General features: G+C 38.6%; 1 protein-coding gene across 2 annotated transcripts in view; it reads left to right on the top strand.

The window, feature by feature from the left end:
* STXBP4 (syntaxin binding protein 4) overlaps positions 1 to 18,752 on the top strand; it is a 161,622-nt gene that overhangs the window by 98,595 nt on the left and 44,275 nt on the right. The gene's annotated exons all lie outside the window — the stretch shown is intronic.

The following is an 18,752-nucleotide window of genomic DNA, read 5'->3' as shown; positions in this document are numbered from 1 at the left end:
CACAGGCAGGGAAAACTAGGAACAGACCCTTGGGCAGTCGGCAGGTAATTAATTAAAGGGCTGTGGAATAGCTGAACCAGTTCCCTCCTCATCAGAGCTGCTGGCTCAGGCATTTACTCCTAAGCCGGGGCCAAGAGAATACCTTTCTTAAAAGAACTGCATGATCTGTCACTGGACACCCCCAGCGTCAGCACTGGGCTAGAAAGAGAAGCAGGGGAACTGGCTAAGTAACTTCCAACAACCCAGCACACAGGGAGATCCTTGGGGAGAGCTTAAATGATTGGACATTGCCATCCTTCCCTCCTCCTGCCTCCCAGCACTTTTGGCTCTTCATGGATTTAGACTCCGTTTTTATCTGTTTGTTCTTATGTCTGTTTCCTTGATGTCAGTCTGTCTGCTGGTTGTCTTTGTACTGGCCTCTCCCATTCCACTATCCCTGTTTGCCACTCTTAATCTTCCCTATGCTGGGGAACATATATAAATACACGTGTGGAGAGGTACAGATGAAATTCTTTGTTAACAAAGTATCCACGTTTTGAGTAGAGTCCTAGGTAGCAAATGGTTTGGCTTCCTTTTTAAAGACCCTTTGGGGGTAATTTTTAACTTCAAAACTATGTCACAGAAAGAGGTTTGGAAGACATGCCTCTAATAGTATCTGCTCAATTTCTGCAGTGAGGTCTTTTGTTCTTAATTTTGTATAACCTATTAAATTTTTAAAAAATCAAAAATTATATTTCAAAAACCCTATAAGAACTCTTTATGTAAAGCAATTCTGTAAGTTTCAGAGTAGATGAAAATAATCAGTTCTAATGTATTATATGTATACTCAGAATTTTATGTATTAGACATTTTTAAGTGAGGGTGGGAACAGTGGAGGGAAACACCTGCATACACACACATAGCCCAGCGGACATTGCGATCATCAGTTTTAATTACCTCACTAACATTAACCTTTATATTTGTCAAACATGATTATTCAAAGAAAATATTTGAAATTCAGCAGAACTTCTATGGAAGAAAAGTGAAAAATTCCATCTGCACTTTTTATCTGTCATAAGGTTGTACCAAGTCTGCTGTTTAAACTAGCAAATAGTTTCTGCATTGTCTTTTTATGTAGAAATATAATTGCTAATATTGGCATATATTCCCAGTCCTTTTATAATTTTTATGACATGTCTTTTTATGTTTGATAATTCAGATAAACTCAGCTCATTTTTCTTTTTCTTTATGCAGTAGCTTTTTTCTGTATGTAATGAAAAGCAGAAAATCGCTTCCATGAGGTAGATAATTCAACTGCAGTCTCTAACCTCATTTCCTTTGGCGTGACTGTCTGCTTATCTCAAGTAACAATTTGGAATTTTCTCTTGGGTAATTACCTCTACTTTCTTCTTAGCATAAGTACACTCTGGGATGTTATATGATGGGATTTCCTCAGAAATGAGAATCAGATTTCTTGGGTATTATAGCTTAAAACCAGTCCCTGGGGAATATGTAGGAGATAATTCTGAACCTTTTTTTGGATGGTGGTCTCCACTGAAATCTCACAGAAGCCCTGTTCCCAGACATGTGCAATCACACACGTTTGCATCCATCTTCAGAGTGTGCATAAACCCCCACTTAAGATGTAGGATCACAGAGAACACTAATGCTTCCTATAGCCTTGCAAACCTGGCCCTTCAGCTCTCGTCAGGATGCCTCTAGCAATGGAGAAGTATGGGGCTCCTGGAGGCAGCCCAGAGGACCAGTCTGAACCCACGTAAACAGTGCTCTGCAGAAGCCCTGCAGATCCCTGGAGGTGCCCCAGGGAGCATCCCAGTTAGCCAGCCAACTCCACTGGGCAAATGACTTCATCTCTGGTTCTCTCTCGCCATGTGAAAGGTGGAGCTCACGATATCTGAAGTGACAGGATTGGGGGATCAAGCGAGATACTTGGAAAGTGGCTAACCAAGCACCCGGTAATAGAAGATATTCCACGAGTGGACATCGCTGCTGCTGGTGCTGCTAATACTGGCACCACATTCTTACTATTATTTAAAGCATTTAAATAGCATTTAAATCATTTAAATGTACTTTTTCCTCTGTGCGGAGTATTAGGTAATTATTGTCTAAATCTTCTTTTAGTTTGGAGCCATTTGAAAATAGAGTAGATGAGAGCTTTTCTTAATATATAACACTTACTGTTACTTTCAACTTTGAGTTAGAATGTAACCATCACAGGAAACCGTGGTTAAGTGTCTGAATCAGCAGCTTATCTTTCAGTTGTTTATTGCTAACTATAACAAAACTTAGGTGTGTTCCATTATACTGCCTCTACTGAAATGTTATATAGACAAATAGGCATTTTTCAATCGGTATTGGAACCCTTAGAGGTGCTTATGTCAGTCTCCATCAATATTTACATAGTCAGTATCATAATGTGTTAGTGTAATCTTTATTTGAAAGAGCTACTTGTTTTGAGCTGCAGTCTTCGGCCGACATCTAGATTGACAAAATAATCCTGTAACAAAAGCAGGAAGAAGCAGTTCCTTTTTTTTTTTTTTTTTTTTTTTTAAGATTTTATTTATTTATTTGACAGAGAGGGAACAAGCAGGGGGAGTGGCAGAGGGAGAAGCAGAAGCCTGCAGAGCAGGGAGCCCAGTGCGGGGCTCTATCCCAGGACCCTGGGATCCTGACCTGAGCTGAAGGCAGACGCTTAGCAACGGAGCCACCCAGGCACCCCTGCAGTTCTGTTTTTAAAATGCATAATAAAATAATATCTGGCCAGATATTCCATAGGAGGTTTTTAATAAGAACTTATTGACTTCTTGGTAAATTGGCAGCCAATCCCAGGCATCTAAGTTCCTTCAAGATTCCCAAAGAAATGATAAATGTAGTGTAAAAATAGAGTAAAAATCTTCAAAAGCAGTAGTCGTTACAGGCAAATCCCAAAGTTTTCGATAGGGCAGGTGGGACCACATACAGTGAAAACACGAACCACCAACTTGTTAGCCCCCCTGCTGAACAATAGTGGCAATTGTGGGAGTAACTGGAGGTCACTGTGGCAGGAGGACAGTCCTTAATGCATTCTGATTTGAAGGGGTAATGAATAAAGCCAACGACTGGTGAGGGGGTAACTGGGCTCTTTTTCTTGTTTTATCTTGGTGAGTCAGTGGCACTTTTGAAATCCTCACGATTCACAGATTCTGTGTCAAGCAGAAGGCCAACTGGGGCTTGGTCCTTTAGGCAGTGTAGACATACTTGACATCTGACATGCACTGGGGTACATTGGAAAGGGAGCCCGGGACAGTGGCTTCTGCACCAGATGCCACAGTGCTCTTGACAGCCACCTCTGGTCCTGGCTCACCTCTCACTCCCCTCAGATTGCTGCATCATCCTTCTACTCAAAACAGAAGGGCACGCTGGCCAGCTCCCTGCCAGAGCTGCGAGAGGGTAACACCAACAACAACTTGGTTGAATGTCAGTGCAGCCACAGGGTCCACACATCCTTTCAAAGGTCAAAAACCAATTCTGAGTAGAGAATTCTCTAAATTCAAGCTTTTATAAAGAGAAATACATCACACACACACATACACACATGCATGTGCGTTATGTTTTTTATGTTTATGCATTTATTATGTGTATATATATGCATATATATGCACACACATTTCATTCAAAATCTTTTGAACAAATTTATATATCCATAAGCATACCAGTATATGATCCTGAAAAAGTCCACAGTATTAAAGCAAGAAAATAGAGCTGTCAGGATTCAGAATAGACTACCATCTACCAAGATGGCAGAGTGATCTCATGCCAAAACCTCCCCATTCTGCTCCTACACTTAGAAATGACATTTAAAATTATGTTTGTGTATTTAAAAGATGAAAACCAAGAAATGCGCGTCTCTCTGCACCAAGAACAGAGGGTAAAACTGTAATGATAAGTGAGCCCTTAAGCTTCAGAGATTCACGGGATTGAGATGAGCAGCTGGAGCCAAGGTTTCTACACCCACGAGGACCCAAGTGATGCCTGAGCAAAGGAAGCAGGGAGCAGGAATCTTCCTGTGGAGAATGCACTTTCTTAAGTTATATATTAGGCATTAAAAAAAAAAAAATCCATCCAATTTAGGAGCCATCTGGGCCTGCCACTAATTAAAGTTGAAAGTAAATATTCTCATCCACTACAGGTGGGAATATAATTTGGCACAACGTCCCTGGGAATCAGTTTTGCAGTATATATCAAGAGCTTTTAAAATATCTATTTGAAAAGTGTTTTTGAAAGTTGAAATAATATTTTAGTGGTCATGTATTTTAACCCAATAATCCCACCTGTTGGTATTTTGCAAAGAAAATAATGAGCAATGTGCATAAAAATATATATATAATTATTTGCATCACAGCATTTCTTTTAATGGCAGAAATAAAGATGTTCAACTGTTAAAAATTGGTGGAATAATCATGTAGTTTTCACTCAACCAGTTGAAAACAAAGGTGAAGTTTGCCCCTACCAAACAATGACCAGGTGATTATATAGATTTGTCTATGCAACCTTCCTGCATCAATTCAGGTGTTCCTGTCTGAAACTGGCAGTATTTTAGCTTTTAAAATAAGAATGTCAGTAATAGCTGCTTTTTGTCTTTAAATTCTGACGCTAATTAGAAGTTATTTAGGCAGATGGGAAAACGTTCTATGAGAAAAGGGGGAAATGTTGTACTGCACATTTGAAGGACTTTGTAATTTTTTTTTTTCCTTTTAGAAGTCAGACTTGATACAGCATTTCTCATTGTACTTAGTCTAGGTCTCAAACTGTCACCACTGCTTCTCTTATTTCCCCCTGCACATATTTTTATTAACTAACATGAGTTTATCAAAGGAAAAGCTATAAATTTTTTGTGAAAGTCAGCTGTCCTGTTTAGAATTGTTTATAGTATTTATTATAGTATTTCCTTCTTCATAAAGTTATCATTGCTATTTATGTATCTTTTTTCTCCTAGAATTGGGACAGATTGTTCCAAGCATAAGGGGATAGTTTATGTGACTCTGATGTCGTCTCACCTGTTTTTGTAGTGAGTTGAACCTGTTCTCTAGTGGTGTGATCATTCAGAGCTAGATAATACCTGTTGTAAATACTGGTGTTGTCACACCATTCAAGAAAAACCATGAACTCACATATTCTCTTGTATTGTTGCAATTTGAAAGTAGGTCACTGCTGTGATGTTCCATTAAGAAAATATATCGAATGTAATCTCGGGTGATCTCTGGAAAGGAAACTGTGCTCGGGTTATTTAATTTTGCTTTACATGAGCAAATTATTGTTCGCTTCAATAAAAATAAGTAATTTCTTTCCTGGTACAGTTTTATTTCCAGGGTAAAAAAAAAAAGTGAGAGAGAAATACCTCGTGTAAGAAAAGGTAGCCATTTAGATTTATTACTTCATTCCTTCATGAACTATTTATTGAGTATCTGCAATCAGCCAGACCCTGACCTAGGCAGTGGGGTACTAGCTTCCTTGCTGTTAAGCTGCTTAGGTACATTGTAAGGGTAGAATTGGACAAACAAGTTAGCAAGTCAGTAAGTAATTCCAGACAGCAATAACTATTACGCATACAATAAAACCAGATGATGTAGGAGTGGGAATCCTAAGCCTCTTTGAAGAGGTGACTTTTGAGCCAAGATTCAGCCAGGAGAAAATCTATAGGAAGAGATTTTTTTTTTTTTTTTTTTTTTTGCCAAATCCTAAAGCCTTGAGGTAGGAGCAATCTTGACATATTGGAGGGACAGAAGAAAGCCTGGGTTTCTGATACGTAGGAGGGAACAGACAAGTAAGCATGAGATAAGGGTGGAAATGTAGAGCGGAGCAAGACCACACAGGGATTTGAACAACATTTTAAGAAGTTTGGATTTTCTTTTCTTTTCTTTACTTTTTTTTTTTTTTCTTAAAATATAATGTATTATTTGCTTCAGGGGTGGATTTTCTTTTGAGTGTCATAAGAGCCCCTGATGGCTTTAAGCAGGAGAAAAAAACCTGATCTGATCTACATTTTAAAAGATGATCCAGGCATTTGTTTGAAACTGGGCTATAGGATTCGCAAGAGTAAGGAACTCAGGAAGACTGGTTGGTGATGACCGTGATTGACAAGGAACAGAATAGTAGCTGGGGCTGAGTTTGAGTAGCAAGGAACAAATATTCATTTTTAAGAAGAGATTCAGTAGTTCATCACTGTATATCACATTTTGGAACACCTGAAATTCAGTATTCATATTTAAACCTGATATTCATAAATAAAAAATTCAAAAAAAAAATTTTAAACCTGATATTCATGTGCAGACTGGGTCAGAAGTCCAGATGCACAAAGCAGTTCTCTTGTCATCTAGGATCTTTAACTATCGCATGTTGTCCTGTTGCTCCTTCTGCACATTAATTAATTCTTGGATATTTGCCTTTTTCATTAAACAAATTCCTGAGAATTGAAATGCTAAAGTTATGTAACAATACCAAATCTGTAACTATCTACTATTTTCTGTTGGTACATAAGAAGCAGATATAATACAGCTTGCCAGTCATAAAATCAGAAAGCCACCATATTTCCAGTATTTAGCCTAGACACAAAATACGTAGTGTGAATCAATCCCAGAGCTACCACATGGTCTTCTTAGAAGACCATTTCCAGGGAAATATTTCAGATACATACTTTAATCACGTATACTGCCAGCAGCTGGAAGCTATGAAGACATGTCCAGATGAACAAGACTCAATTCCTCCCACCAGGCAGGAATAGAGTTGTCAAGGGGATTGCAGGATATGCAATATCTAGGATTTATTCAGGGAAAAGCCTATATACCTTCGCACTAACATGGGAACACAGAATGATTTCCAACACAAAGGTAAAAAAAAAAAAACAAGGACTGCTTCAAAACTTCCAGAAGGCAATGATGTTTGAGTGTAGTACACCATCTCTCTTCCAGAAAAATGGAACTCCAGTTCCTTCACAATTAGAACTGACTGCAGTGATAGTCTACCATGGGGCTCGTGTTTCAATCCTATAACCCGACAAGCAAAATGCGAATGATGCCAGAAAGAAATATTTTCCCTCAAGGCCTGAAAATGTCCTCATCCAAACGGAATACATTCTTTCGGGTTAATGAAAAGGTATTCTCCAGAGTTCATATGAGGACAGAGTATTAACAGCTCATCTCAAGGGAGACAGTGGCAGTAGCTGTCGTGTGCAGGAACAGCTTTAATAATGATTTAATATGATACACCAGTGTAGATCAGAAGTTCCTGCAGTGAACAGTAGAGTATTAATATTACTACTACAAATAAATATATTTAAAGATAATAATGCCATAGGTAGTTTGAAAGTACTATTTTGCATCCATATGTCCTCAAGGCAACCCTGTGAGATAGGCATTATTGTTTTCTAATTTAAAAGATATGAAAAGATCAAGGCTCAGAGAACTTAAATGGTTTACCTTACCCGTTTCTGATGTGTACCAACTACTTCATGTTCTCCTTGGCTTTTTTCCCCCAAGCACACTTCAGATGCTGAGTAACCATTTATTTTTAGGGGCGGGGGTGGGGGAGGAAGGTTTGCCTCAGTCACACGCTTGGAAAGGGTAATGCCAGACCCCTGACTCAGGTCTTCTAATATTAAGTCCTGTGAGTCTCACACAGTCCACTTAGGTCATTATGTCACGACTGAATTGGCGTTTTTGTTTTTGTTTTGTTTTGTTTTTTAGCATATAAAATGGCAAAGTGTGGTATTCTCAGTGGTGTCTTAGATTTGATAAGTTACGATGACCTCTTGGAGTCTTGGCTTTCCGTCTGGAAATTAGGGATACAGTCTTCCTAATAAGGTTGTTTCAAGGATTGAGTGAACTAGTATAAAAGTGCTTTGTAAATATAAAGCACTATATAAATATGATTGTTTTATTAGAGTTCATTTTTTATTTTAATTAGAATCATTGACCAAAATTTACCTCAGCTTAACTAATTTTCATGATTTACAAATATTATGAATAAAACAACAAGGCTTAAAGAGCTTTAATAGCTTCTAAACAGGTATAGATTCCAACCTAACTCATTGATAGCAATGTTTTTCTCAGGAGGTCAGATTGGAAAAATATCTGTGGGTTGTTGTTTTTTTTTAATTAGAAATCTTTATTTTAATTTTTCTCTTTTTTTGGAGTGAGCATTTGTTAATTCTGAAATTTAAAGCATCCTTTTTAAAATTAAAAGAGGGGCCCCTGGGTGGCTCAGTGGGTTAAGTGTCCTGGGTCAGGGCCCTAGGATCCCAGGGTCCTGGGATCAAGCCCATATCAGGCTCTCTGCTCAGTAGGCAATCTGCTTCCCCCTCTCTCTCTGCCTGCCTCTCCATCTACTTGTGATCTCTCTCTCTCTCTCTCTGTCAAATAAATAAATAAAGTCTTTAAAAAATTTAAAAAATTAAAGTAAAAGAATTTTTAACTATCATAGAAAACTTACAGTAAAAAAGCTCTCTTTGAAACCATTTACAAAATAATGCATAAAGAAGGAATAACAAATGTGCCTTGATGAAGATTTTGAAACTAAAGATAGAGTCAAGAACTGAATCTTTAATAGTGTTTTTAAAAAATATGTGACTTTATGAACTATTCTAACCGACTTTACCAACTAGACTAAAAAAAATGATTAGGTCTTGGGACTATACAGTGCTATTTGTGTTTCTCGTTTCTTTTATAGTAACCACCAAATGCTAATGAAAGTTAAAGTTCAAGTAGGATAGAGAGAGAGTATTGAGAGTGAGAAAACCTGCATCTAGGACAAGATTTTTTAAACCTTAGGTAAATTCCTCAACCTCGCTTTTGCTCCACTTATGAAATGGAAAGAAGGAGCATTACTGCTCATTATATCACAGGATAAAATGAAGTATCATTTGTGAAATTGCCTTTAGTTTTTACAGCAAAAAAATAGCTATTTGCACCCTAAATGATATCTGTATCAAAAAGATAGTTTCATTGTTACTTGTAGAAAGACAGAATAGTATTAAAAAGACCATATGCTACAGGGTTCAAATATCAGCCCTTCCACCTAATAGATTTATGCTTTTGGGGTTCTGTTATCTCCCTGAGTCTCATTTTCTTCGTCTATGAAATTGGAGATATCACTAACTCATAGGGTTGTTTAGAGGATTAAAACTAACATATCTGAATAGGTTAGCTGATTAAAGAAGATGTTTATAAAGTGGCTCCCATCTGGTAGGTGCTCAATACATATCATCATTATCTTCATCATTATAACCTTCATCATTCATGGTCAGTGTGTAAAAAGGGTATTTTACTTTGTCCCTGCAACCTAGTCCGATATAAACTAATAAACTCTTCTCTCCTTACCCCACCTTTATCTTCTTTTCTTTTCTTTTTTCCTTCCTTTTTTTTTTTTTTTCTTGAGAGCTGGAAACCTTAGAAGGTGGTAAAAGATGTCTACTCATGTCAATTTATGTAATCTATCATTATTAAATTACTCCACTGAGAACATGTGAGAAACCAAGTGCTAAAATGCCTCTAAAAACAGTTGCCAGTAACATTTCATTCTTTAAAGGAGCAGTAGAGAAGCCCAGCTTCAGCTCAAATTTATTTCATGGCTATGAAGTTTGAAACAATAAAGTTTATGTCTAGCTGGCAACCTCAAGGGCTCTCCAGATGTCCTAGTCTTTTAATGGAGAGGGAAGCCTTGCTGAACTTGTATAGAAGATAGCAGTACTAATACTACCTGAGAATGGGTACAGCTAGCACCAGTTCACTGCAAACCCTTAAACTAGACTTGCACAGGCATTTCACCCATACAAGGAAGGAGTAAGTCTTATAGTTACCTGCTAGGAGAATGTTCTAGATTATAAGTGCAAAGGCCCTGAGGCAGGAGAGTGCCTGATACTTGAGAAAATAGGACAGTATGGATGGAGAGGTCCAGTTCATGGTATCATTCAATCCTCAGCCTGGTTACTTTCATAACCATCTATTTCTTTTTTAGAGTTGTTTCTTATTTATTTAATCTCTACACCCACCATGGGGCTGGGACTCACAGCCCTGAGTTCAGGAGTCACATGTTCTTCCTACTAAGTCAGCCAAGGGCCCTAACAGTCTGTTTAATGTTGGCCTCCTCTCTACCTCCAGATCTCTGTTTCACTCCCATAATTTATTCTCTTCGTAGGACTTCACAGTATTATTTGTTTGCTTACTTGTTTACTGTATGTTTCCTCTATTAAAATATGAGCTCCTTGAGAATACGGATCTTGAATATCTTCTTCATTACAATTTAGGTAATGTTTAGAACAGTATATGGCACATAGTAGGTGTTCATGAGATATTTCTATTTTATAACTGTGATTAATATTTATTTAATAATGATACTTAATATATGTGAATGTTTAGTATATATGTTTTGATGTCACTTAGGAGTGAGTTTAAAATAATGAGGCCATTTTTATTCACCAGAGGGCCACATATCTGTGGTGTTAGTGAATACATAAGGAAACCCCAACACACTCATACACCATTGACAGATTTCACTCAGTTCAGCTATTGTAGAGAACAGTCTGTCTCTGTCTCTGAGAGTCAAAATGTACATTTTCTTTGAACCTCAGTTTCATTTCTAGGAATTTATTAAATACAATAAATGCCCATCCATATGAATGAATCTAATACATAGCACTATCTACTTATACATAGAAGTAGATGCTAGCCAATTCTTCCCACAAATATTTGTTGAGCACCTATGTATGAGACACTAAAATCAGACTCTGCCAATGTTGAGGATGCCCCTGTTGTAGAAAGTAAACAGCTAAAGCTCAGTCATGAGGTAGGAGAGACTTGTGGAAGAACAGAATTAACTCTTCTCTCTCATACATACTGACCCTAGGTGGGTGCTACACACCATCAGCTGGGGATTTGTGACCAAAAAGTATTTCCATGAATGACCACACCTTTTTTTCAGATCTGGTAGAAGGGGTGTAAGACTACAGGTATTTTCCTGTCAGAAATCCATGAATGTGAAGGGGGTGATGCTCCAGAAAGAGCAATAGAGCTGAAAAAAAAAAAAAAGAGAGAGAGAGAGAAAGAAAGAGAGAGAGAGAGAGAAAGAAACCAAAGTGAATCTGTAAAAGTGGACCTCAAACAGCCCAGGCAGAAAAAGAGTGTGGATGATGCTTTCATTAAGGTGGATTGTTAACTGTGTGTGCCAAGCTATTGTAATAGGGAAGCACTTCAACTACTGTAACACCTGCTGGGATTGTAGTTCTACTAAGAGAATCTAAAGAGGATGCAATTGTTTAATTATGTACATATCTGGACATATACCACAGATTCCAGTTTTGTTTTATTTTAAACTTGGGTTAAATGGGCTTGTTCTTAATGTTTAGAGACCATGGATAGCAATGTGACTTGTGGAGTAATAAATCTTAAAAAAATGAATTCCATTCAGAATTTCCCTTATAGTCTCAGCAAGAAGGAAAGGGCAGAAGTGTACATATAAATCAAGGAAAACTTCCCAGAGTTCTATGCTAAGCTTAGATGTTCAAACAAATGTATAAAAGCTGGACAAACAACCTAGAACTAACAAGAACTCTTAAGAATAGTGGCATGAATGTTAAAGCGAGGATTAAGTTCAGCTTTTAAAAATTTTTAAAGATGGGAAGAGCTGTATTTGAAGCAATAATAAAAAGAAGGCTCAGTATGTTAAATTAACATAGAGGGGACAAGTCTAAGTAATGTGGTAGACCCTCTTTTAAGTCAGGGTCCCTATGATCCCTCCTTCTCAGTGTTCATGCTTTTGTGTGATCCTGTCCCATGGAGGATGTGCAGGACCTGTGATTTACTTCTAACCAATAGAGCACAGCAAAGACAAGATATACATGCTAACATTGCACAAGATTTTAGTGCCCATTTTGCTATAGTCTCCCACTCCTTTCTGGCTTCAAAGAAGTGAGTTGCTATGTTGGGAGACCCATATGGCAAGGAACTGAAGGCAGCATCAGGTGGATAGCCAGGGGAACAGAAGCCTTTATTAGTTCTATAACCACAAGGAATTGAATTCTTTTGACAATAGCAAAACCTTCCCCAGTCAAGCCTCAGATGAGACTGCAGCTTTGTGAGACCCTAGGTAGAAGACTTGGCTATGCTTTTCCTAGAATCCTGATGCACAGAAACTGTGAGGTAATAAAATACATGTGTGTCATTCTAAGCTGCCAAATATCTGATCATTTGGCATAGCAATAGAAAATAAGTATCATAAACTACTGCCATTTGCTTCTGTCTTCTCAGTTGAGAAGACAACCTTTAGAGTGGCATAGCTAGAATTTTCCCTGGAATACAGCATCCCATCCCATTAGAATAAGAGATACAAATTACATTTAGAGCTTCGAGTCAATCTTCACACCCCCATGAGATGACTCTTCTCTGTCTCCTTCACCTCTTTGACTCTTTTCTATCCAACCGAAGGAAATTTGGAGGAAAAAATAGAAAGGATACTTTTTTACAATCTTAATTAAGACACCAGCCTCTAGAAACAGCTGCTGTTATGTTAGAAATGCTGTCTTGAGTCTTCCTCAGAGAAGCAGCACTCCCTTCTCACCATGTGATGTCGTCTTTTTTGGCTTAGTATTCCTGCTACCTATTACGGTGTTTGACACATGGTTGATTCTCCATGACTGTTTGATGAATGAATTCCATGTTAAGTTACCTCACCCATAAACCCAGTAAGAAAGAAAGTCATCATTCCCTACTGTGGTGCTCTTCCCTTTTTAGACTTTTGGGAATGAAAAGGCAAGCATGACATTTATTTATGTACATGGAAGGAAATGAATAAGCCCAGAAAATACAGAGATGAGTGAATTGCTTTTTGAATAAACCCAGAGAATACAGAGATGAGTGAATTGCTTTTTGTAAATAAAAGGAACCTTCAAAGCCTAATAGGAATACTGATTATTTCATAATGGTCTTTTTTTTTTCTTCTCAATCTACCACGTTGTGTTCAGTTTTATAGGCGACATATTCAGTGTTGGTAGATGCTAAAAGCTTAATTGTCTGACTCCAAATGATACTGACATAATAGACTCATTTGCTATGCCTCCATTCTCTAGCTTCACATGACATAAAAGTACAAACCTTTTATAACCTGACAATAATTGAAATGCCTTTATCTTTTATTCATTTTATTTTCAGCTTCCTTCTTTGTAGACCCCTAGTGAAAACATAATTTTAGCATTATTCATTCCTGTTTGGCACACTGAATGCCTGGTCCATTGTACCTCATTACACACAATCTGTGAATTTTTTATAAATACTTTTGTTAATTCATTCCTAATTGTGCTATTGGACATTACTGATGGCAAAATGCCCAAAAGATTTGGTTTCATTTACATAACATATAAGTAGAAAATGAGCAAACCTATATGCTCCATTGCTTACTGTCCATTTCAGAAACATGGTGTTATTTTATTTTTTTATTTTTTTTATCTTTTTTAAGATTTTATTTGTTGATTTGACAGACAGAGATCACAAGTAGGCAGAGAGGCAGGCAGAGAGACAGAGGGGGAAGCAGGCTTCCCGCTGAGCAGAGAGCCCGATGTGGGGCTCGATCCCAGAACCCTGGGATCATGACCTGAGCCGAAGGCAGAGGCTTTAACCCACTGAGCCACCCAGGTGCCCCCATGGTGTTATTTTAATCTAAACTAAGGAAATGAAAGTATTTCAACTCATAATGTCATTATTTATGAATGAGGAAATTGCGTATCTGTTGAATTGAAACTTTCATTTATAAAAAAGTGGCTCAGGGTACCCAGCTGGCTCAGTTAGAGTATGTGCCTCTTGATATCTGGGTTATGAGTTCGAGCCCTATGTTGAATGTAAAGATACTTTAAAAAAATCCAGAAAGTGGCTTAATGGCCATGTGTATTGCCTAAGAATATGGTGTGGAAAAATTAAAAAAAAAAAAAAAAAAAGAATATGGTGTGGATTTTTTTGTTTGTTTGTTTAACAAGTACTATATTACTTTCCCTTATAGTCTGTTCTCTAGTGGTCTTTAATGCATGAATCAGACCCCATCACCCCCTAAGTCAAAACTCCCCAAACATTTCCCATTACACTTAGAATAAGATCTAAACTCCTTACCATGGCTTGCAAGTTCCTTCATTTCTGCCCTATCTGGTCTCATTGTCTACCACTCTTCCCCTGCTTATTTATACTACACCAAGCACGTTGGTTTTTTTGTGGTTCTTCAAACATGCCAAATTCATTTCCACCCCAGTGCCTTTGTACTTGCTGTTCCACCTCCCTAGAACAGTCTTTCTTCAGATCTTCACAAGGCTCACTTTCACATTCAGGGAGCTTTAATGTCATCTTCTGAAGAGGCTTTTCTTAGCCAATCTGTCTGAAATAGTAGCCCCTGTTACCACTATCAATCACTCATGATCCCTCTAGGTTGTTTTCCTTTTTTTTTTTTTTTTTAAGATTGTGTTTATTTGGGAGAGTGAAAGAGGATGAGAGAGTGTGCATGCATGCACGTGCATGGGGGGAGGGGCAGAGGGAAAAGCAGACCCCCTGCTGAGCAAGGACCCCCCCCCACCCCCACCCCCACCCCCACCCCGACTCAGGGCTAGATCCCAGGACCCTGGGATTAAGACAAAGGCAGACGCTGAACCGACCAAGCCACCCAGGCACCCCTGCGGTATTTGTTTTTCTAATAGTACTAATTGCCACCTGAAATTGTGTCTGCCCTACTAGAATATAAACTCCAGGAAGGCAGGGTTCTCACTTGTCTTGTTCACCACTGCAGCCCCAGAATCCATCCCTACAGCAATTACTCAATATGTGTGAATCGACTAAGTAAATAAGATCATGGAGGTAGGTGGTATAGGACTAAACAACTGAAGAGAGAAACAAGGAAGAGAAGTCAAAATGGCCCTGAATTTTTGAGCCCGGATTATTGAAGGGTGGTAGAACCATTAAAAGTCACAAGTAGGGGCACCTGGGTGGCTCAGTGGGTTAAAGTCTCTGCCTTTGGCTTAGGTCATGATCCCAGGGTCCTGGGATCGAGCCCCGCATCAGGCTCTCTGCTCAGCAGGGAGCATGCTTCCCCCTCTCTCTCTGCCCGCCTCTCTGCCTACTTGTGACCTCTCTCTCTCTCTCTGTCAAATAAATAAAAAATATCTTTAAAAAAATAAATAAATAAAAATAAAAATAAATATAAATATAAGTCACAAGTAACCCAGAAGGGAAGACGACTTTGGGATAGAAGAAAGACGAGTTCTGTATTAGACATTAGAAATGCTGGTAGACATCTAGCAGGGAGATTGGGAGAGACCACAGGATTGGAGATGTTGCCCTGGGGATTGTTCTGGTAGTTCTGATAACTGAAGCCCTACAGAGAAAGGGTGTAACAGGAAGAAGGAAGAGTCTTTTAGGGACAGCTCAGAGAAGGGAGAAGGGCCAGATGGGGAACAGTCAGGATGATAGAAGTAGAAACGAAGAGTAGAATACTGGGAGATTTAAAAAAAAAAAAAGCCCAGGAAAAAAGAATTTCAAGGAGGGAGTGGAAAGCATCGCTCAATGCTGGTAATAAGAGGACAATATGTGGGCAAGGGACCGGCTGTGATTGTAAGCATTTGTGACCTTTAGGCGAGAAGCTCTGGTAGATTGGTGAGGGCAGAAATACATCTTACACCAACACTGTCTTGAATGTCAGTTTAATCTTCTGTGATTCATGAGGCATTTCAATATCTCTTAGGATCTCCTGGTCATATGACAAATATCAGTTATGTAACTCTAGTTTAAAAGGTGTAGGGGTAGGGGAGAAAAGGTATAGGAAACTGAACTGAACCTATACCAATCCTACAGCATGTGTTGGAAGTTGCTTAATCTGAACGCATCCCTGCCTGGGCCCAGGTTTCTGTGATTTTTCTAAGGAGGGATGCCATGTGCTCTGATAGCTGTCAGCAACATGTCATTTCAGTATGTGCTTCGTTTTTCTAAATTGAGAAGTGCTAAGATAAGAGGGAGAATGTTAGTTAGGCCAGCAATATTTTTATTTTATTGTCTGCTGACATAAAAAATGTGTTAAACTTTATTTTCGTTATTTTGCAAAGATCTGAAAAGAATGAATAAGCAGGAAAAATTGCTCATGATCCACTACCAAGAGGCTATCATTATTTACATTTTGGCCTTCTTACTTTTTGGTCCTTTTTTTTTTACCCCCAGCTTTTTGAAACTTCTAACACTTTCATGTTATTTTTATGTAATGGGAGAAGTCATACAGTGGCTCTAGAACCAGGTATCCTGGGTTCAAATCCACATCTGACTCTTATGAGCAATAAGACCTTTATGTGTCTCATAACCTCCCTGTGCCTCGGTCTCCTCACCTGTAAAATGTGGGAACCACCAATTCTTTATTTTTTTTTTTAAGATTTTATTTATTTATTTCAGAGACAGAGTGAGTGAGAGAGAGCCTGAGAGGGGAGAGGGTCAGAGGAAGAAACAGACTCCCCACTGAGCAGGGAGCCCGATCTAGGACTTGATCCCAGGACTCCGGGATCATGACCTGAGCTGAAGGCAGGTGCCCAAACCACTAATTCTTTTGTACATTCATTTGTTCTGATATTTTGGGTACAAAAGACAGTTGTTCCCATATCCTTTGCACCTTTCCAGTCTTATTTGTTCCATTTTCCCCTCCACTGGCAGTCATTTAGAAAAACTTCTCATCCCTTCTGTTATTTTGCTTATCTTTCCCCTGATGTTCTACTTTTGTCATATTGTCTTGATATGCCAATATTGTTTACAAATAAAATATGGGTTAGAAGCCACCTCAACTCCTGGAAACTGAGCTAAAGTGAGAGACAGAGGAACCCCGTTGAGGATTAAACTGGTCTGTAATGGACTTAAAGTTGTATTGCCCTGTACTCTCACATTTAAGTCAAGTATGGCCTGGATCTGTTCTGAAATTTTAAAAAAGGGTAATAAACTAATTAAAGCATTTGATTGTCTGTATCAGAGTTATTATCCTAAAAAGCCATTAACCATACAATGATAATCAAAAGACTGGATGGGCCATTAACAATAATATGTCCCTTAGGGGCAGCACATCACAACTGTGGGTGCTGTGTGCAGACTTTGTGACAGAAATGTCTCTGAGACTAGGCTAACCGTGAACTATTTAAGTAATAGAGAACCCAAGGGAAAACAGTTTTTCTTCATCTTTTTTTTTTTTTAACTTCAAGAAAGGGTAATTGGTCAAATTACCCTTTATCCTGTTTACTTCAGGATAATTGGTCAAATACCATCAAGGCAGAACATGGCCATAAGAGATGCAACACCTCTCATGGTTTCATGACTGAAAACAAAACTAGGCCCTGAGTTCTCCCCATCAAACTCAGTGGATCCCATGGATATTACAATCATGGATCTATTTTCCAGAGCCAACCTTGATTTTGAGTGTTTTGGGACCCTTTTAATTACTGTCCTGATTTGGGGCTCTGGAAGAAAATTTTAAAAAAGGATTGAAGTATCTGTAATATCCTTTCTTTGTGAGCAAGGCTGTTGTCAACTTTAGCCTTCTTGAAAACATCTTTGCACTGTCCTAGTCCTGTAATGTAGGTTGTGATCCAAAGGTGGGTCTGTCTTTATTGATAAGGTACTGACAAAGTTCTGTCCAGTGCATTGCTATGCTTTAGGTTGAAGAGTTTTTCTGAGCAGCAAAATGCCATTTTATTGCTTGAGAAGATGGTGAATTGACATTAACTTAAGGAAACAGACTGCTGCAAGTTTTTCTAAGTATCTCGCAGTAAATCAACCTTCAAAGACTTCCTTAGGAAACACATTGGCTCTTTTTAAAAATATAAATACCTTGAACAAAGTTCTTAAATCATGGAGCTCTTTTTTCTAATCTGAAGACAGAAAGATATATTGGTATGTGATATGACTTCCTAGATAGTTGAGCAACAGAAAGCATGGATACGCCGAATCCCACCGAGCTGTCGGCTTCATGGTTCATGGTGTGTTCTTGTTTGTTAAGGGTGGGCCAGAAGGAAGGTCCTGTTCGTGCGGTCACTTGTGTCCTCTCAGTTCAGACCTTGAAGTTTTCCTCTAAAAATTGACAAATTATGTACTTCTTCCCAAACAGAAGAGCAAACTCCGTTCATTTTCTAAATTTTTTAACTACACCCTCTTTTTTTTTATTGTTGTTGCCCTTTGAAGTGGAAACCGTTGTTTGTTTTCTCTTTAATGAGATGCAATGACACAATTATTTTTATTTTTTTTTAAGATTTTTAGAACTTATTTATTGGAGAGAGAGAGGTCACAACGAGGCAGAGAGGCAGGCAGCGGGGGAGGGCAGCAGGCCCCCTGCTGAGCAGAGAGCCCACATGGGGCTCGATCCCAGGACCCTGAGATCATGACCCGAGCCAAAGGCAGAGCCTTAACCCACTGAGCCACCCAGGCGCCCAACACAATTATTTTTAAATAAGTTGTTGACTAGAGTATTGGAGGCTCTGGCCCAGTCACAGTTTATAATAGTAACTCCTCAGAGGGTTCTGCCAGTAAGGAACCTGAAGTTCAGAGTTGTAAAGCAATTGCAAAGGAAGCCGATCTAAACGATGATATCTGTTAGGAGACAGAGATGTTATCTCCCAGCACCTAGGATTATTCTTTAAATTTGCAGTTCAGGAGTCAAATCTGAACTAAAGTTGACTGATCAGAAATGATTCATGCACTTGGTTTAACCACGGTGGGAAATAACAGAGAAAG

The sequence above is a fragment of the Martes martes genome (assembly GCF_963455335.1).
Source record: "Martes martes genome assembly, chromosome: 16".
Classification (NCBI taxonomy): Eukaryota; Metazoa; Chordata; class Mammalia; order Carnivora; family Mustelidae; genus Martes; species Martes martes.
Note: the sequence above shows the minus strand (reverse complement) of the source record. Positions and strands in the feature narration are given on the sequence as shown.